Here is a 21,515-nt window from a genome sequence, read left to right as displayed (position 1 = left end):
CCAGAGTGAGTGCCTCTGGGTTCTGGTGTAGTCAGACGGGGCTGTGAGACCTTGGGCAAGTCCCTGGTCCTCTCTGGACCTCACTTTCCTCCATCTGAGGAATGGAAGGTGCAGGTGGAATCCGCCCTGCCGTCTCCTCCTGCCCTGCGTTCTAGGCTGCTGTTCAGAGGCTGTTCTGGAAGCAGAAGGTGACTCTGTAGGTGGCCAGACTTTGGCCTGCAGGCTTAAAGCCTCAAATCACATTTGGATGTGGGCTGCTTTTCATCCTCACAACATCACCAGTCAGACCCCACCTTTATACCAGTTTCACAGATGGGGAAACTGAGGCCCATGTTTGATGTGACACCCAGACCCCATGAAGAAAGCCAGGCAGAAGTGATTCTCCCCTTTCTGTAAATGTGGAAACTCAGGACCTAAGGATTCTGGCAACTCTGTGACTGGCCCCAGCAGAGGCCAGGCCAGAATCTCACCAGGGACCTTGCTCGCCTAGGATAACAACTCCTGGGAAGCACAAAGTGCGGGCCTCGAAACGGGTGCAGGTTGCTGCGCCTCCGGGGCTGGGTTTCCCTGGCTGTGACCCGAGGCTAAAGGGATGGTAGTGTGAACACACTCAGAGGCGAGCCACAGCCCTGAAAAACTGTGACTCTGCTTCCTTGAGAGTCCAGTGGCCTGCGTGGGGCCATCTGGTGGCCGAGCTCCATCACTGCAGGAGCTCGCAAGGCCAGGAGGCTCAGAGTTTTCTGGTCAGATTTCCTGGAGTTTCCAGAAACAATCTGCAAGTTTTGAACTGGGATCCTGTAGCAGCCAGAATAATTCATAGGAAGCTGGGTTTGGCTGCTGGAGCAACTTCCACTCCAGCCCTGACACAAGAAGAGCTCCTTTCTATCCAGTCTCAAGGGGTCTCAAGTGCTGAGCTGCTGTGAAGGCAGCTCGCGTCCCACCCCAGTGATCCCTCTGCCCACACAGTGATGGGGAGACTGAGGCCTTAGGAAGGCCAGCCCTCAATAGAGATCACACAACAAACAGGGAAGAGGACAGGCCCCAGGTGTGTGCAGCAAAGCCTGGCATCTCAGCTCACCTGCTGTGGGACCCTGTGCAAATTATACACCGTCTCTGAGCCTCGGTTTCTTTATTAGAAAAGGAGGACCATTGTGAACATCAAATAACAATGTGTGCAAGTTGCCTTGGATGTGATAAGGAGCTGCACTTATCATTATGATTACAGCAAATGCTTTTCATTGTTACTTCTCTCACGTTCACCATGGTGAGGGACCCTCTTAGTACCATTTCACAGACAGGACATGCACAGGACTTAGTTTGAATAGCATGCCCTGGAATACGTTCAGTAAATGGTCACTCGGAAATGCAAACACAGGAGGTGCACACTGAAGGGCCATAGAGGCCCGATGCTGGAGGCCCACTTTCAGATGGTTCAGAGAAAATAATGAGGAAGCTGGGCACAGTGGCTCATGCCTGTAATCCCAGCACTATGGGAGGTCGAGGCAGGTGAATCACCTGAGGTCAGGAGTTCAAGACCAGCCTGGCCAACATGGTGAAACCCCATCTCTACTAAAAATACAAAAAATTAGCCAGGCAGGGTGGCGCCTGCCTGTAATCCCAGCTACTCGGAGGCTGAGGCAGGAGAATGGCTTGAATCTGGGAGGCAGAGGTTGCAGTGAGCCGAGATCGCGCCACTGCACTTCAGTCTGAGCAACAAGAGCAAAAATCCATCTCAAAAATAAATAAATAAATAAATAAAATAAAAATAAAGAGGAGAGAGAATGATGAAGCGTAATTGAATAAAACGTCAACAATGGATGATTCTGGCTACAGGGTATATGCAAAGTCTCTGTTCTAGTATTTTGAAATTATATCAAAAGTGTTTTAAAGTCCAGCTGTTTCCAAATTCTACCTAGTTTCCTCTACCACAGTCCTGGCGAGCCAGTGGAAATCCAGGCCTCTCAGAGTTCTTTGCTCCAGACTGGTGGCCCCCCCGCCCGTGACTGTTGGCAACCACCCTGCAATCCCCCATGGAAAGCCAGAGGTGCCCCTGCCCCGCAGCCAGCGTCACCTGGGTCCCCCATGGCTCCTCAGGGCCTCTCCTCAGCCTTCCCATTTCCCAGTCCCCCACCACACCCCTGCCCAGGTCCCGGCCAGGCTGTGGTGAGAGGCTGAGGTGGGGTTTATTTATAAGTTCCCGCTGACTATGAATCACTGGAGGAACTGCTCACAGACTGGAGACAAAAGTCTGGGGCCGCCTGGCCGGGAGGAAACACTCTTTAGATTCGACTTTCCCCTTGGCACAAGGCCCCCCACGCCTGGCCTAGCCGGGCTTTGCCAGCCCCTTCTGTTCTCAGAGGCAGAAGCGTGTTTGCCGCCAAGTTCTGTCGGCCTGTCCGCCTTGCTGTGTAAACAGGACCTGAGGCTGGCGGCCCGGCCCCACACTGGAAATGAGGCTGCCTTCCGCAGCCCGGCCACTTCCTCTTCACATCCGGAGACTTCTCAAAGTTTGAATGAGGCCTGGATGGGCAGGAGGGGAGAAGCTAGGGCCTTGCCCTGCTGTAGCCTCCATCAATTCTGACAGAGGATTAGTGGACAGATGGAAGGAGCAGAGGACTCCTAAGCAGCCATCAAAGCCCGGTATAAATGACCCCTCCTCTGGGACACCATCCCACTGCTCTGGATCTGCTCCCTGCTGTAGTTCATAGTTTCATTACATTCAATAAACATGTACTGAGCACCCACTGCATACCAGGCTCTGTGCAAAGTGACTGTGAAGCAGGGGGCATGAAGATAGATATCTTATTCATATTACCTAATTAATTTTTTTCATTCAACTATGAGCTTCTTAAGGGCAGAATTAATGTCTGATTCAGGATCCACCTGATCATACAAAGTGCCTAGTGTGGTGACTGCATGTAGCAGAAGCTCCAAAAGTTTATGTTGCATTGACCTGGTTACACTAGGGCAGCCCAGTTTCCAATCCATTTCCCTTTCGGGGGCTCAGTCGCCAATCTAATTTGGCACCCTGTGGCCTCAGAGTCATGTCCTCTCTTGAAACAACATGGTTTTCCTCTGTGAATATCTCAACCCGGGTTTCCATCTGAGTAACTTACAATGTAGGTAATTTGATTTTAGAAGCTACTAGAAACCCTCTGAACCGCACCCTGCAACATCTTCCCCACTGCTCCGAGATGCCTCCAGCACTGAGGCTTTCCTCTGGCCGCACATTGCCCTCTCCACAGAGTCATTCGTCTGACCACGAAATCTTCTTTCTGGTGGGAAGCATCCCAGCTAAATGAAGGGAGTTCACTCTAAGGGGATGGCATTATATGCCCATTTTACAAATGAGAAAACTGGCTCAAAGAAGTGACTCACAGGCCAGGCGCGGTGGCTCACGCCTGTAATCCCAGCGCTTTGGGAGGCCGAGGCAGGTGGATCACAAGGTCAGGAGTTCAAGACCAGCCTGGCCAACATAGTGAAACCCCGTCTCTAATAAAAATACAAAAATTAGCCAGGCATGGTGGCGGGCACCTGTAGTCCCAGCTACTTGGGAGGCTGAGGCAGGAGAAACGCTTGAACCTGGGAGGCAGAGGTTGCAGTGAGCAAGATCATGCCACTGCACTCTGGCCTGGGCAACACAGTGAGACTCTGTCTCAAAAAAAAAAAAAAAAAGAAGTGACTCGCTTAATCAGGGCCACACAGCTGACACATGAGAGAGTCCAGTTTGGAGCTCAGCTCTCTGTAGCGGACGTCCAGGATTTTCACATGCAGCAAAATTCCCTCCCCTTATCTGATGCCATCTTCAAGCAGGAGGAAAAGAGAGAAAACTATGCTTCCTGGGGGAAGGCAGAAGCTTGTAGTACCAGCTGTTCCAGGCCATGCTCAGTGCAATCTTCCCATCACTCTATTGTTGTTATTCCCATTTAACAGAAGGCAAGACTGAGGCTTCGAGAGATTGCAATGGGTCACAGAGCTGGTGATGGCAGCCAAGACCCTCAGCAGGCCCCCAGCTGTATCTGGACAGTCTCGGATTTGGGGTCCGTAGGTTTGGTGCAGGAGTTCCATGGAAAAGCCAGACTGATGGCCAGGGACACCTGGGCAGAATGGTAGAAGCCCCAAAGCTGTCATCCCAGGCTCACATGTACACGTGCTCACATGCATACATGCACACACCAGAAATGCAATGGAGCTGCCCTTGGGGAGCAAATGCATTGCTTTCAATAGAGTGTCTTCAGAGAATTTTTAAAATCCCAGTCTCCAAAAGAGAATCACTCTCTGGATAAATAACTACCTATCGGACAGAAATGAGCAGAACCCATGGGGCTGGAAGACTCTGGCTGCAGCATCTGGGAGAGCTGTTTGGCTGCTCTCAGGGGAGGCTGTGGAGGCCTTCAGTCATCTGCCTGTCCATCCAGGGGGTATCACTGTGCCGACCATCAAGGGCTGCACAGGGGAGAGGCGTGGCATCTGCAGCCAGAAAGACAGATGTGATGCAGGAGTCTCTTGTAAAGAAGGGGCAGGAGAGGGGCAAACGTCTGAAGGGCTTCTTTAATCCAATAGTTTATATTTTATCTGCCTCAAGCCTTTTGCAAAAGCTGTGTACAGCTGAAAAGTCCTCCTCATTTTCTCTAATGGGAAGCTGCCCCTCCTCCGCCTGGCTTTGGAAGCCTTCCCTACAGGAATTAGGGTCACCAACAGAGGCTTCACTCTCAACCACTTACTAGCTTGGGGGCCTTAGGTAAATCTGTCCAATAATCAGTTTCCTTATCTGCTCCTCTATAAAATGGGGATAATATGAGCAATTGGCAGAGCTGTGTCAGGGGTGAAATAAGACATGAGCTAGCTTAATAAGGGGAAGTGTAAGTAAAGAGAGGATCATTGTGGTGACCCGCACTGGTCTCGTTGCTTCACACAAGATGGCTCTTCTTTATCCCTAATATTCTAAAGTATTGAGAGAGGAGAGGAAGGGTGAGAGGGGATGCTATGTCCTGTTCTTCATCTGTACCTTCCTCCCCTCTCATTCCTCCCCATCTGTCCCTGCTCATTAAGCCTAGTAAAATGGTGTGCAGTCTATCAGTTCTTGCTGATAACCTAAAGTGATTAGGCCTAGGGGCAGGGGAGGGGATTCAGTGACTCCTTAGGTCCTGTCTAGCCAGAGAATTCTGGAGATAAAATTCCCTGAAAGAGGTCTCCTGAAGCTTCTTGCTTCAGCCAGTGGACAGGGCTTTTTTACATCACTGTCCCACTTAACCTTCATAGCCCTCCTTTGAACTAGCTCTATGTGACCCATTTTACAGATGAGACAAATGAGGCTCAGAGGAGCTAGGTAACCTTCCCGAAAACACTAGACTAGGAGGTGGTTTTAAACCGAGGATTCAAATCAAGAGGACAAGCTCACTTGTACTAGTTTCAAGTTCTGAGTTGTACAAGTTCTGAGGTCTTGGTGTCCAGGAAAGACCTGGGTCTGAATCCTGGCCCAGACTCTTATGAACTGTGTGACGTGGCACCAGCTCCCCTGAGACTCAGCATCCATCTCTGTGAGGAGGAGACACTCCACTGGTTGTTGGGAAACTTCATGAGACAACAGATGGAGACCCCCAATGTAGCACTTGTCATGAGTGGGCCCAAATCAATGTTTGTAGGCCATCCCCACTCCTGGGGTGTTCCCATTCTTAGGACTGTTCTTCATCAGTGATGACCTCAGTGCCCCAACCAAAGCAGCAGGCAAGGAGATTTGTACCAGCTCCAGGTGCAGGGGGCTGGCTGGAAAATGTAGACCCATTAGCCACTGAGCCCCAAAGTTTCTCTCTGAATGCCAGTGCCTGGTGTGGCACCCACACAAAGTGGGTGCTTGGTAAACATTGTTGAATGAATGGATGTTGGTTGGATGCCAAAAGGTTGCTGTTCTAGGGGACAGTGGGATGGTCTGTGTGGAATGAGGGGCTATCCTGGAATGGCTGAGGGGTGAGTTCACTGGGCCTGTGTGTACCGCCTACCGGAAGCACACTAGCTGAAGAATGCCTGATGCCAGCCGGCGGACATTTTCTGGCTGGCAACAGTTTTTCTGCCTCCTCTTCTCCCTCCTCCTCCTCCATTCAGGCCCCCAGGCCCAGACCCCTGGACTGGCTTCTCTCCCTGCTTCAGGTCCCACCCTGGGATTGGAATGCCTGTAGGTCAGCCTGGGAATGCTCACCTCCCCAGGACCCAGCACCATCTTGTCCATAGCACAGTCAGAGGAGACAAAGCTGCTGTTCTCTCCAAAGTCTACCTCTTCCCTTAGGGGTCCCGGGAACCCCACTGGGACTCTCCACAATTTGACCCCTTTCCCATCAGTCTGGCTCAGCCTAAGCCTGGCCCTGAGGTCAGACCAACCCACCTGGAAAGGGATGAAGTCTCATTCCTCAGCGGACGACACTCTGGCACATCAAGAGCTGCCAGACCACTATCACGGACGCTTGGTCACCCATAAGACATGGGGACCACAATGTACAGAAGACACACACCTGCTCCAGAGACAGAGCACTCCCAGCAGCCCCTGTGTGACCAATGGAGGTTGCGGGGGACTGAGGTTCAGAGTTGTTAAAGCTTTTTTTGCTGCCAGAGGTCTAAACTGTGGCTCCCGTTTCAGCTACAGTCTTTAGGCAAACCCCTCTCTGGGTCGCTTTCTCTCTGAAACATGAACAGAAACGGCTCGATCAGCCTTCTGCCCCTTCCAGCCTTCTGTCTAGAAGTACATCTCGCTCCCCCAGCAAACCCACCCCATACACATCCTTGTGCAACTGCCTGCAGCCCCCCAACCCTTCTCTCCTGTGTTTTTTCTGCTTTGGTGACAGATACTTGAGTTTTAGCTTAGGAGTATTAATAATCTCTCACTTGCATTAACTAGTACTGTGCTAAAAACCACACACAATATTTTTTATTTCATTCCCTACAACTATTTTAGAGATGAGGAAAGTGATGCCCAGAGCAGATACTTGCCTTGCTCCCATAGCTAGCCAGTGGCAGAGCTGGGATTTGAACCCATGCCTCGGCAGGACTGTGTCTGACTCCCTTTTCCCTGCTTCCTTGGCATGGGCACGGGGCAGGCACAAATCAGATGCCTAGTAAGCCTTTGTGGGCATGAGTTAGCCCTTCTGAGGTCTGATGAGGCCTTTTTTATTATTTTTTGTTTGTTTGTTTGTTTTTCTGAGACAGAGTCTCGCTCTGTGGCCCAGCCTGGAGTGCAGTGGTGCAATCTCGGCTCACTGCAACCTCTGCCTCCCAGGTTGAGGCAGGCTGAGTTCAAGCAATTCTCCTGCCTCAGCCTCTCAAGTAGCTGAGACTACAGGCATGTGCCACCATAGCCAGGTGTTTTTTTTTTTTTTTTTGAGATGGAGTCTTGCTCTGTCGCCCAGGCTGGAGTGCAGTGGCCGGATCTCAGCACACTGCAAGCTCCGCCTCCCGGGTTCATGCCATTCTCCTGCCTCAGCCTCCCGAGTAGCTGGGACTATAGGCGCCTGCCACCTCGCCCAGCTAGTTTTTTGTATTTTTTTGGTAGAGACGGGGTTTCACCGTATTAGCCAGGCTGGTCTCGATCTCCTGACCTCGTGATCCACCCGTCTCGGCCTCCCAAAGTGCTGGGATTACAGGCTTGAGCCACCACGCCCGGCTTGTTTTTTGTATTTTAAGTAGACATGGGGTTTTACCATATTGGCCAGACTGGTCTCAAACTCCTGACCTCGTGATCTGCCTGCCTCAGCCTCCCAAAGTGCTGGGATTACAGGCCTGAGCAACTGCGCCTGGCCTTTTTTCTTTGAGATGGACTTTTTGCTCTGTTGCCCAGGCTGGAGTGCAATGGCATAATCTCAGCTCACTGCAACCTCCACCTCCTGGGTTCAAGCAATTCTCCTGCCTTAGCCTCCCAAGCAGCTGGGATCACAGGTGCCCACCACCATGCCCGGCTAATTTTTGTATTTTTAGTAGAGATGGGGTTTCACCATCTTGGCCAGGCTGGTCTCAAACTCCTGACCTCAGGTTTCCCAAAGTGCTGGGATTACAGGCATGAGCCACCACACTTGGCCTGATGAGGCCATTTAAATGGAAGCCTTCTGAATCCAGGAATGGTGGCTCATCCCTGTAATCCCAGCATTTTGGGAGGCCAAGGCGGGTGGATCATTTGAGGTCAGGAGTTCGAGACCAGCCTGGCCAACATGGTAAAACCCCGTCTCTACTAAAAATACAAAATTACCCAGGCATGGTGGTGGGTGCCTGTAATCCCAGCGACTCAGGAGGCTGAGGTGGGAGAATTGCTTGAACCCAGGAGGCAAAAGCTATAGTGAGCCAAGATCACACCACTGCGCTCCAGCCTGGGCAACAGTGCAAGTCCCTGTCAAATGAATGAATGAATAAATGAATGAATGAATGAATGAATGACTTCTGGAGACAAAGCCTTTCCCAGGGATGGGTTGGACCTTCAGACCCACAGCAGTACCAAATCAGAAAGGACCTCTGCCTTCCTGTACACTCTGGTGGTCACCAGAGTTGGAGACTTCAGTTTCCCCAACTATAAAATGGGAATAATAACCACACCCATGCCTTGGGGATGGCCTGAGCCCCACTGAGGCCAAGTTGCTCTCCCTCCACTGGCCCAAAGCAGCAGGGCCCTGCCAGGCTCGGGAAGCTAAGAGTAGGCACTGCCCTGAACCACTGAGACAGGCTGGGAGCCCCCACCCCCACCTGCATAGCTTCAGCACACGTGGGGACTCGTGCTCACGTCACAGCCACGCCTCTCACTCTGCCCGCCAACCCAAACCTGGCTGGCTGAAGGGGCTGCAGCCAAGAAAAAAGCTGGCCTGTGGGGATATTTGCTCTCCAGGGCTCAGCGATTGTGGAGTAATGACTACAGAGGCCGGCAGAGTCAAAGGGGACTCTGTTCTCTGAAGCCAGGGCTCCCACGGCTGGCTACCCACAGCCTGAACTCAGGCCGACAGAGCTGTGGCTCTGGGCCTGGCACCAGCCACCAAGCTTCACACTTGACCTCATTTAATCCTTATGACAACTCTGCCAAGGTGGTTCTACCATGTGATTTGACAGACAAGTAAACTGAGGTGCAGGGAGACAAAATGACTAATGTAAGGTCCCGCAACTAGTGAGGGGCAGACCAGGTCTGACGCCACTAACCATAGCACCAAGACCTGACCATAACCCATTTCATGGGAAGCCTCCAACAAGGCTGCATTGGATAGATTTGAGCACCTACCATGTGCCAGCCTAGCTACTTTGCTTGAATGTTGTTCAACCTTAAATTGAAAAACCTGGCAGGGCACGGTGGTTCACTCTTCTAATCCCAGCAATTTGGGAGGCTGAGGCAGGTGGATCACTTGAGGTCAGGAGTTTGAGACCAGCCTGGTCAACATGGTGAAACCCCATTTCTAGTAAAAATTCAAAAAAATTACCTGGGCATGGTGGAGCCCGCCTGTAATCCCAGCTGCTTGGGAGGCTGAGGCAGGAGAATCACTTGAACCCGGGAGGCAGAGGTTGCAGTGAGCTGAGATCACACCACTGCACTACAGCCTGGGCAACAGAGTGAGACTCTGTCTTTAAAAAAAAAGAAAATAAAAGAAAAACCTAGAGAAAGAGGCATCACTAGCCACCTCATACAGATGAGAAAACTGAGGTTCACTCAAGATCCATTTCAATTGTCAACAGACCCAGGTACTCTTTAATAGCTGAGACAGACCCCCTTCACCCCTTCCTTCCTTCCATGTTACAAAGAAAGCAGATGCACTACTATCCTTTTGACTCGCAAATATTACCCCTGTGCATGCAACCTGTCCTGCAAAGTACAGCTGAGTCAGGGCTACTCATCCTTTTTGGGTTTTGGGATGGGATAACCTGGTCCTGTCCCTTTTTCGTTGGCAAGATCACAAGTATTCAGCTCAATGAATTCTCAAAAAGTGAATACAACGGTATAACCTCTGCTTCAAAGGTTCTGCTTTTGAAAATGAGTATGTTCCCCTGAGCAGCACAGAGGCACTTGGGGAAGCCAGATTGGGGGATCAGGTGGGCTGCTCTGCCTGGGAAAGAGGTCCCTGGGCATCAATGTCCTGCCAAATTTGGGCACCTGAATGAGTCTTGTCAAGAAGACTGATTCACAGGGCTCTTGTCGAACTGCTGGCATTTAGGTCAAGGAGGTCTGGGGTGGGGCCTGAGGGTCTGCATGTCTAAGGAGCTCCCAGTGATGCTGATGCGGCCACCCTGGCTTCTCAGAGTGTGGTCCCGAGCACGCAGCGTCAGCCTCACCTGCAGCTTGCTGGAAATGCAGAATCTCAGGCTCCACCCTGGACATAGTGAGCATCAGAATAGCTGGGAGCATTAAAAGTGATTCAGGCCCCATCCCCAGAGCTCCTAATTTTATTGTCCCAGAGTATGGCCGGGGCATCAGCATTCTTGATTGCTCCTTGACCTCTGATGCACAGCAAAGGTTGGGAAGCTCTGCTGTGAAAGGACTGACTTTTCACCGTTTTACCTCCTCCTTTTATAGAGGAAGAGAAATATGTCTGGGGTCACATCATGTAGTAATAAACTCATCAATTTTTTTTAAGGAATATATAAAATGTGTTCACTTGCACATTCATAAAATACATTTACAAAGCTACACAAGAATCTAATAACATGGGCAGCCTGTGGGGAAGTGAATTGGGTGGCTGAGTGACAGGGTGGCATAGAGTATTTTCACATTTTTTATTGTAAACTATGAGAGGGAATTTTTTTTTTATTACTATTGCTTTTAAAAAATAGAGACAGGGGTCTCACTATATTGCCCAGGCTGGTCTCAAACTCCTGGGCTCAAGTGATCTCCCTGATTGGCCTCCCAAAGTGTTGGGATTACAAGCATCAGTGTCTGTGCTAAGCCAAGACTGAATTATTTATTTTAAAAAATTAGACAAAAAAAGCATTTTTAGGAATTCTTCTGAATAAAATGGGTATTATGAATTTAAATCACCCATCGCATATGGCAGAAATAGTACAAGAAACTGACACAAACTTCTATAGCCACCTGAGGGCTGGTGCCATAGGCCAGGTGATGGGGTAGAAAACTCCAAACACAGCTCTCTCTTTGGTTCCCAGGCCTCTCTACCCATCACAAACCAGCTGTCTTTTGATAAGCCATTTAACCACTTTGGGCCTAGTATCATTCATTTGTTCAGTGAATGGGAGGGGTTGCTTTTCTTTTTCTTTTGAGATGGAGTCTTGCTCTGTTACCCAGGCTGGACTGCAGTGGTGTGATCTTGGCTCACTGCAACCTCCACTTCCCGGGTTCAAGCGATTCTCCTATCTCAGCCTCCCGAGTAGCTGGGACTACAGGCGTGTGTCACCATGCCCAGCTAATTTTTGTATTTTTAGTAGAGACAGGGTTTCATCATCTTGGCCAGGCTGGTCTCAAACTCCTGACCTCAGGTGATCCACCTGCCTCAGCCTCCCAAAGTGCTGGAATTACAGTTGTGAGCCACCTCGCCTGGCCTAGAAGTTTTATTTAATTATGTTTTCAACTTTTATTTTAGATTCCAGGGTACATGTGCAGGTTTGTTACCTGGCTATATTGCATGCTGCTGAGGTTTGGATTACCAGTGATCCCATCCCACAATACTGAGCATAGTACCCAATAGTTAGTTTTTAACCCTTGCCTCCCCTCCTCCCTCCCCACTCTAGTAGTCTCTTCTTTTGTTCCCATCTATATGTCCATGAGTACCCAATGTTTAGCTTCCATTTATAAATGAGAACATGCAGTATTTGGTTTTCTGTTCCTGCATGAATTCACTTAGGATAATGGCTTCTAACTGCATCCATGTCACTACAAAGGACATGATTTTGTTTGTTTGTTTATGGTTGCAGCATCAAATGTTAAAACAGGACGTCACTTTGGCATTAGTTCAGTTGATTCAATCCAATCATATTTTTGCATTAAGAGAGACTGAAGTCAAGGGGAGACAGGACAGCTTCCAGGGACACTAAAATCTAAGACTTCTCTCCAACTTACCTTCCCTCTCTCAGTTGCACCTTTTCTCCCTGCAGGGATCAGATTCTAGACCTGGCAAAGGACAGGCCCTCTACATCTCTTGCTCTTCAGCTGCAGTTGGCAAAAAAACCTTTCTCCTTTGGATCTCTATATGTGGACCTAAGGACCTTCACAGTCTCCAGGGCTGTAGTGTTAAAAATGCAACAAGTCAAGGAACCAGGACTCCATAAAGGGAACAGTAATCATTGTTACCACATAGATTTTAAAAATGAAAAAAAAATAATAATTGGGCATGGTGGCTCACACCTATAGTCTCAGCACTTTGGGAGGCTGAGGTGGGAGGATTGCTTGAGGCCAGGAGTTTAAAAGCAGCCTTGGCAAAACAGTGAGACCTCATCTCTACAAAAAAATTTAAAAATTAGCCGAGCATGGTGGTGCACGCCTGTAGTCCCAACTACTCAGTACAGAGGGCTGAGGTGGGAGGATAGCTTGAGCCCAGGAGTTTGAGGCTGCAGTGAGCTGCAATCTCACCATTGCACTCCGACCTGGGTGATGGGAAGAGATCCTGTCTCAAAAAAAAAGAAAAAAAAAAAAGAGACATCTCAAGAATAGGAAAGAGTATATAAAAGGTTCATAAATATAAGAGATGTTCAACTCCACTTACATTTGAAGAAATATAAATTAAAACACTGTGATACAACCCTCACCTACAGGATAAAGGTTTTTTAAATGGTCAGGTCTTGGTATGGGGAAATAAGCAAATTGCAGTTGGTGAACATGTAAATGTACAAAAATTTGAGTTTGGCAGTTTGATGATATCTATAAACATTTTAAATATGTATATGCTTTGATTCAGCAATTCCACTTCTAGAAAGTTACCTTGCAGATAAACTCACACAAATGAACGAAGATTAGGTACAAAAGGCCCTATCAGCAATTTTTGCAATAATAGAAAACTGGAAATGAATCAAATGTGCATTAGTGTGGTCAAAGAGTGAAGGGATCTCACAAATGCTGATTTGGAAGAATATATATATATTGCAGAATAGTATGTAGATTCTGATCTTATTTGTACAAAAAAGCATATAAATGTGTGTGCAGTCCATGTATCCATAGAAATGTCTGGAATGATGCACCAAAATATTCATATTAGACAATGAGATGGAGGGGAAGGGAGAGTTTTCACTTAAAAAAAAAAAAATCTTGGCTAGGCACAGTGGCTCACACCTGTAATCCCAGCACTTTGGGAGGCCAAGGCAGGTGAATCACCTAAGGTCAGGAGTTCCAGACCAGCTGGGCCAACATGGTGAAACCCCCGTCTCTACTAAAAATACAAAAAAATTAGCTGGGCGTGGTGGCAGGCGCCTGTAATCCCAGCTACTCGGGAGGCTGAGGCAGGAGAATCGCTTGAGCCCAGGAGGCGGAAGTTGCAGTGAGCCGAGATCGCGCCATTGTACTCCAGCCTGGGCAACAACAGCGAAACTCTGTCTCAAAAAAATAAAAAATAAAAAATAAAAAAACTCATATAATTCTGCAATGTTCACACAAAAGCACATTCTACTTTTGTTGTAAGTCATTTTTAATCTAATTGGGTTTTAGTATGATTTCACTGGTTGCTGGAGACAGTGCTAGGTTTTCTTGTGAGTGGTGGGCAACATGCTAGAACTTTCTCAGAAGAACATATAAGAGTCTCATTTATTTTATTTTATTATTTATCTTACTCTATTGTCCAGGCTGGAGTGCAGTGGCACAAACACAGCTCACTGCAGCCTCGACCTCCCTGGGCTCAGGTGATTCTCCCACCTCAACCTCCTGAGTCACTGGGACTACAGATCCACACCACCACACCCAGCTAATTTTTTGTATTTTTTGTAGAGATGAGTTTTTGCCACATTGCCCAGGTTGGTCTTAAACTCCTGGGCTCAAGCCATGTACCTGTCTCAGCCTCCCAAAGTGTTACAGGTGTGGGCCACCATGCCTGGATTTTTTTTTTTTTTTTTTTTTTTTTTTTGAGACAGAGTCTCACTCTGTCACCCAGGCTGGAAGTGCAGTGATGCAATCACCACTTACTGCAGTCCTGACCTCCCCAGCTCAAGTGATCCTCTCACCTCAGCCTCCCAAGTAGCTGAGACCACAGATAGCATCACCACACCTGGCTAAATTTTTTTTTTTAATTTTTAGTAGAGACGCAGTCTCACTATATTGCCCAGGCTAGTCTTGAACTCCTGGGCTCAAGTGATTTTCCCAACTCGGCCTCCCAAAGTGCTGGGATTACAGCCATGAGCCACTGTGTCTGGCCAATTTGTCTTTATATCAGGCTCTAGAATGAAAGTAATTGTCAGCTTACTCTCAGAAGAAAATTAGGACAAGAGACGAAGGAAAGGGCAGTGGTGGTAAGCTGAGTACTTAATGTCTTATAATATCATGGAGTTACGTGAAATCCCCACCATGTCACCTCGCCATCACTCCAAGGTTCAGGGGGCTGTGAAGGTTTCAACCCAAGTCCAAGGGGTGCAGCAGGGCCTCAACTAGAGATGGAATCTCTTTTCCCCAGAGCTTCAACCAGCAGTTCTGCTTGGACCCAGATAACATTGCATCCTAGAAGTCTTGGCATTTGCTCAGTTTGCACACTGAGAAGGAGCGCACACCTGCAGCGCCTCCTTCTGCGGGTGAAGGCAGAAGGGCTGGGGACGGGAGGAGAGGTGCTTGTTCTTGTGGGTGGCAGCAGAAAGTTGCCCCAGTCACCAGCTGCCAGAAGATGGGTCTGGGTCTCACTACAGAATGAGTGCCCACCTGCCATGCTCCCATGCCACAGCAGCTCCTCTTGGTCCCTTTCAGACCTCCTGGGCTTCTCATGTCCCTCCCTCCTCCCCCATCAGACCCTCTTCCCTAGACACTGTGGGGCATGCTCCTCATGGAGGCACAGGGTATCAGAGCTGGGCTGAGCTGAAGACCTCCTCAGCCAATCCCCTCATTTTATAGTTGGGAAAACAGGCCCAGAGAGGAGAAGGAACTCACCCAAGGTCACCTAAAGAGTTTATGGCAGAACTAAAACTGGGTCTTCGGGAAAACGTCACATAGTCCCTCCCCACCCATTCCCTACACTTTACTAGATATGTCTGGCTCCCCTTCTCCAGTGCCCCATTTGTTATTCGACAGATATTTTTGTTGTTGTTGTTACTGTTGTTGTTGTTTTTTTGAGACAGAGTCTCACTCCATCTCCCAGGCCGGAGTGCAGTGGTGCAATCTCGGCTCACTTCAACCTCTGCCTCCCAGGTTCAAGCAACTCTCGTGCCTCAGCCTCCCGAGTAGCTGGGATTACAAGTGTACACCACCACGCCCAGCTAATTTTTGTAATTTGTAGAGACGAGGTTTCACCATATTGGCCAGGGATATCCTGGCCTCAAGTGATCCACTCGCCTTAGCCTCCCAAAGTGCTAGGATTAAAGGCATAAGCCACTATGCCACCATGCCTGGCCTCAATAGATATTTCTTGAGCACCTACTACATGCCAGGTTCTGTTCTAGGCCCTGATGACACAGGAATGAACAAAACAGACATAACTCCTACTCTTGCGGAACTCACATTCTAGCTTAATTACATGACCTACCTGTTACCTCTGTGAGGGAGACACGCTGTCCCGCTGCAGCCAGGAAGGCCTGGTCAGCAAACGGACACTGCCCGTGTCTCTGCCCTGCAGGAGAGAGGGCCTCGTCCCTGGAGGAGGGGCATCAGCCGAGAATAGGCAGCAAGGGCTCCCTGTGCCCAGCTCTGTGGGAATAACAGACCCCTGCCCGAGAAGATCATCTCCTTTGATTCTCAGAACCACCCTACACACCAGGTACTCACATCCCTGCTTTACAGGCAAGGAACTGAAGGCCCAGCAACATGGGGCAAGTAAGCAGCAGGACTGGGCCTTCTGCTCCCTCAGACGGGGAGTCCTGGGCCCTGCTCAAGTAGAGCAGGGCCGGGGGGCAAGGGGAAATAGGGAGCTACTGCCCCTGTCTGGGGATTCTGGTACCCAGAGCAGGGTTCCTAACCGTGAAGTGGGTACCAACCCTTTTTGTGATACTTAATTAAAACCATGAGCCCTTTCCCTAGAAATATTCTACGTGTCTCCCTCACACCACTTTGCATATAAATTCCCTGAAGCCCATCCTTGCCCCACTCTGGGCAGGGCTAGACCTTCTGGGGGACCGTCTCCTAATGGGAGGAGGAATCACACTGTGGAGTTGAAAGGTCAGTACACTAACCCCACCCCCACCCCGCCCTGAGCGTCTCTCCTATCGCTCCTGGGAACCACCCATTGAGGGGTCTGCAGGCTGCATCCCGGGAGGCATCGCTGGCCACACAGTGCTACCCAGACGGACTGTGAGCGCCCCCTGGAGGCGGCTCCGCCACGTGTCCCAGGAAACACTATAATCCCCACCCCACCCCCAGAGTTTAACTTGATGCCAACATTTGGACAAGAAAAGTTATCATTCAAAATATTGTTTTTAAGTTAAAATGGCCACAGATGGCTGTTACAATGCAAACTATGGCCCAAATGTTAGGAGAAACCCTGGAGGTGGGAACAGTATGGAGGGCTGAAGCGGGTCTCACCGAGGAGTCTCATCCCCCAAAACCAGCTCCCAAGGCCTGGTCTGCCTAGTATCCTGTCCCAAGCACAAAGACAAAGGGCCCTTGACCCTGTCCTCCCACTACAGGCCAGCCGTACCAGGCTGGGGGAGGGAGAGAGAGAAGGAAGGAGAAAGATAAGAGGACCAGCTAATCCCAGTTCACCCAGGACGTCCCAGTTTCATTTTTTTGTTTTATCTTAATTTATTTTGAGACAAGGTCTTGCTCCATCACTGAGGCTGGAGTGCAGTGGCATGATCTTGGCTCACTGCAGCCTTGACCTTCCTGGCTTAAGCAATCCTCCCACCTCAACCTCCCAAGTAGCTGGGACCACAGGTGCATGCCACCAAGCCTGGCTAATTTTTGTATTTTTTACAGAGATGGGTTTTTTTCATGTTGCCCAGGCTGATCTTGATCTCCTGGACTCAAGCAATCCTCTGCCTTGGCCTCCCAGAGTGCTGGGATTATGGAGGTGAGCCCCCTCGCCCAGGTTATGTCTGTTTCAGGACTGAAAGTTCATCTTCCCAGGAACTACCCCACTCCAGTCCTGGGCAAACCAGCCTGCCCCTTCTCCCTGCGTTGACCAGTGGAAGTGTCATGAGCAGCTTAAACTCAGACATAACCAGGTCCACACACGTTGTCTTTCCACAGGGTCAGACTTTTATCGATGTTATTTCAATCATAAAAGCCACGAGCGCCATGGAGTTCCCAAGGAGGCAATGTTCCTTAGCACTCTCAGTTCACTTGGTAGTCAGAGCCATGTGCACACAGGCTCGAGCCATTCAACAAGTCAGTTGATACTGCAAACCATACACTGTAGTATACTTCATATAGAAATGTTATAGATTAAAATTTCACACCAAACAGTAACATTGAACATCAAAAGAAAAGGGGAGAGGCTAGGCACGGTGGCTCATGCCTGTAATCCCAGCACTTTGGGAGGCCGAGGCAGGCAGATCATGAGGTCAGGAGTTTGAGACCACCCTGACCAACATGGTGAAACCTCGTCTCTGCTAAAAATACCAAAATTAGCCTGGTGTGGTGGCGGTCACCTGTAACCCCAGCTACTCGGGAGGCTGGGGCACAAGAATCGCTTGAACCTGGGAGGTGGAGGCTGCAGTAAGCCAACATCACATCACCGCACTCCAGCCCAGACAACAGAGCGAGACTCTGTCTCAAAAAAAAAAAAAAAAAAAGATGCTGGGTGTGGTGTCTCACACCCATAATCCCAGCACGTTTGGGAGGCTGAGGTGAGCAGATGACCTGAGGGCAGGAGTTTGAGACCAGCCTGGCCAATGTGGCGAAACACCATCTCTACTAAAAAAGCAAAAATTAGCTGGGCGTGGTGGGTGCACCTGTAATCCCAGCTACTCGGGAAGTTGAGGCACAAGAATCGCTTGAACCCAGGAGGCAGAGGTTGCAGTGAGCCGAGATGGTGCCACTGTACTCCAGCCTGGGTGACAGAGCAAGACTTCATCTCAAAAATAAGAAAAGAAAAGAGGAGAGAGGAAAAAGGGTTAATGAATCAGTCCTGGCCTAATCCAGATAGTCATTAACATCTTGCAAGGAAGACTCTTTGATTTGGGCAGAGCCTTCAGTGGCAGATGCTGGGTGCTGATCACAAGTGACAGCAAGACAGGGTCTGTCAAGATGGCTGTGTCTAGGTGGTGGAATCTTGCTCATTTTATGGTCCTTGAATCCTGTGTTGAGGACTGATGGTAAAGGGTGATGCCCTTACCTGTTTGGGTGTTATCTCTATTGACTAGGCAAATATCTGGACCCTGTTGGTTTGATGCCTTTTGAAATGTAAGGTGGAGTCCTTTTCTTTTTTTTGGAGGTGGGGAGTGGGCAGAGTCTCACTCTGTCACCCAGGCTGGAGTGCAGTGGTGCGATCTCAGCTCACTGCAAGCTCCGCCTCCTGGGCTCACGCCATTCTCTTGCCTCAGCCTCCCGAGTAGCTGGGACTACAGGCGCCTGCCACCACGCCCAGCCAATTTTTTGTATTTTTAGTAGAGATGGGGTTTCACCGTGTTAGCCTGGATGGTCTCGATCTCCTGATCTCATGATCCGCTTGCCTTGGCCTCCCAAAGTGCTAGGACTACAGGCATGAGCCACCGCATCTGGCCAGTGGAGTCTTTTTCTGAGATGGAGTTACTTATGCCAAGGTGCTCTATACAAAAAGTGAAGGCTTCCAGAGCCTGGTGGGGCACAGACTCCCATGGCCCTGGGAGATTGAGGCTGACTAATGATGTCAGAGCAATATGTGAACTGTCCACAAGAAAGAGAGAATGGAAACCACCTGCACGCTTAGAGCCTCAGAATACTGCCCCCATCCCCACCCCATCAGCAGAGCAGCCAGGGACCAGAGTGGGTGCTCTTCCCATGCCAGTGGTCTGTCCCTAGGAGTCCAAGGGAAAACCTCCCCACTTCCCTTGCTGACCCTTCATCCCTCATGCTGCAGGGAGGAGAGATCATGGAAATCATCAATATGAAATCTGAGATGTCCTGGGAAGCTGCTGAACCCAAGGGTCCAGGAACCAAGGAGAGCTGCACCCAGAGTGAACCCCCTAGGACAGCAGGAGACCTAGAGGGAGAATTGGTGGGGATGGGGTTGGGTGGGTGCATGTCTAGACAGGGCTGTGAACACCTCACAGAAGTGTCTGGGTGCCGCCAATGCCCAAGCAGCAGAATGACTCTTGGGCCCCTAGAAATGGCACTATAATCAGGAGAGAGCCACCTGGTCTAACCGAGACCACCTCTTGGGGCAAAGGGGAAGAATTCAAACCACCTGAGATTGAGTTTGCGCATTTCCCTCTTCTGCTTCCCCTCCTCCAAGAGGGCTTGAACTGACGTTAAGTAAAATGATAGAAAAATAAAGTTCTAGTTCTCACTCACCTAAGTCACTGGCCTGATGCTCCAGCTACATTGCCAGGCTCACTCCCTGAAATTCTCCCTCCCTGTTCCCAAACTCTGAGATACAAGGTTCTGGAGGAAGGGGAGAGACACTGAAGGAAAGATGAGCTCCCATCAGGAGGCACATGTGCATCACCGTCATGGGGGTTGGAACATGGCTCTGCCGCTTAGCAGCCACAAGCCTCTACCAAGCTCACGCCTCTGAACCTGGCTCTTCTCATCTGTAAAACAGGGAGAACGAGCCCCACCTCAGAGAGCTGTGAATGGGCTGGTTCAGATACAGTGTGGCGCACTCTCGCCCTGAGTCAGTCTTCAGTTTCTCCCTCCGCCAGCGGCCTCTATTTGCCCATCTGTACCACGAGAGGCTGCACCAGCTGCTCACCGAGGTGACCTTCTAGCTGTATGGTTAGTTGGCCAGGCCAGGCTGCCTGTTACCAACACGGTGCTCCAGTCTGAAACAATGACTTCTGCCAAGAGCACAGCTCGAGCTCAGGAGGGAGGGGTGTACCTCAGCCCTGATTACATCCTGCTGAAAGCTCCAGCTGGCCACAACCAGGCCAGTACCCACCGCACACCTGTCACAATGAATGACCCTTTATACCAGGCCTGTCCTAGAGACCCCAGCCATCAACCCAGTGCCCCAGACAGCCCCTTGCACCACCCTTAGTCTGGGATCCCCTTCCCACACCCACACACATTTTATAAGTGACTGAGGGGAGGGTGCTGGTGTCTGAAGCCACAGACAGGTGAACGGGGTCGCCTGCCCAGTCGCAATGTGCAGGCGTATGAGGGGCTCCGCGCCTGGAAGTCAGGCCTCCAGGTGGACAGAATCCAGCCTCTGCAGCCCCTTCTCCCAGGACTCTCCTCAGAACCACTCAGAGCCTGGGCATTCCAAGGAGAAGCAGGTAGATATGGACCTTTGCACCTGCGGTGCCCACCTTGTTAGTTCTGGGGCAAGGAGAGAAAGGGGGCATGAAAAAGGGAGAGATGGAAGGAGGTGCTGAAAAGAAAAGAAAGGACACCCAGGTCCCCCTCCTAGAAACCTTCCTGCTGCCCCCAGCCAGGACTCCACAGGGTTCCAGAGCATAGCTTTCCTGTTCCAAGCTGTGCTGACAAGAGCCCACTCCCCGTCCTCCAGGGTAATGAGCTGCCTGCAGTGCACATGCGCACATGCGCGCACACACACACGCCTGGTGCAGACACCTGGTTCTCTTCTGAGGACCCATGTCAAAACCTCTCCTTTCATAACCCTTGTACACAAAGGGCTGCCCATTCCCCGCTTCCTAGACAAGACTTGGTTGACTCCTGTATGCCCAGGACTCTGAGCATACACCAAGCTTCTAACAGGTATAATCTCCCTTCACTTCTACCCTGGGAAAGAAAAAAGAAAAGAAAACCCTTGCAAGTTTAATCCCCACAGGATCTTCTATTACACCTACATCTTTGAGGGTGAAGGGTTGGGGGTTAGGGTTAGGCAGGACCTGATCTGTGCAGTACAGGGGCCACCTGCCACGTGTGGCTTCTGGGAACCCAAGGACGGCTCCTGCAAATGGTGATGTGCTGTGAGCATAAACCACACACCGGATCTGGAAGACTTGGTAGAAAAAAAACGTGAAATATCTCATTAATGATTTTATATCAATTACATGTTGAAATAACATTTGAAATATAATGGCTTCCACAATGTATATTATTCAAATTAATCCTATTTTTACTTTTTAAATGTGGCAGGCCGAGCACAGTGGCTCACGCCTGTAATCCCTTTGGGAGGCTGAGGTGGGCAGATCCACCTGAGGTCAGGAGTTCAAGACCAGCTTGGCCAACATGGTGAAACCCATCTCTACTAAAAATAAAAATTAGATGGGTGTGGTGGCACGTGCCTGTAGTCCCAGCTGCTTGGGAGGCTGAGGCAGGAGAATGGCGTGAACCTGGGAGGCAGAGCTTGCAGTGAGCCGAGATCATGCGACTGCACTCCAGCCTGGGC

The 21,515-nt window shown here is 50.0% G+C and overlaps 1 protein-coding gene across 5 annotated transcripts in view; it reads left to right on the top strand.

Moving 5' to 3' along the window:
- The window catches only part of SNAPC5 (small nuclear RNA activating complex polypeptide 5), a 717,963-nt gene that overhangs the window by 586,566 nt on the left and 109,882 nt on the right, over nt 1-21,515 (top strand). The window contains exon 1 of one of the 5 annotated variants that reach the window (XM_050796056.1): nt 15,973-15,976. The exons of the other annotated variants lie outside the window; for them this stretch is intronic. The gene's annotated coding sequence lies outside the window, so the exon portion shown is untranslated. Of the gene's footprint in view, nt 1-15,972; nt 15,977-21,515 lie in introns of those variants that run through there. 5 annotated transcript variants of the gene reach the window in all.

Source organism: Macaca thibetana, chromosome 7 (assembly GCF_024542745.1).
Source record: "Macaca thibetana thibetana isolate TM-01 chromosome 7, ASM2454274v1, whole genome shotgun sequence".
Lineage (NCBI taxonomy): Eukaryota > Metazoa > Chordata > Mammalia > Primates > Cercopithecidae > Macaca > Macaca thibetana.
This window is presented reverse-complemented; position numbering and strand designations above follow the sequence as displayed.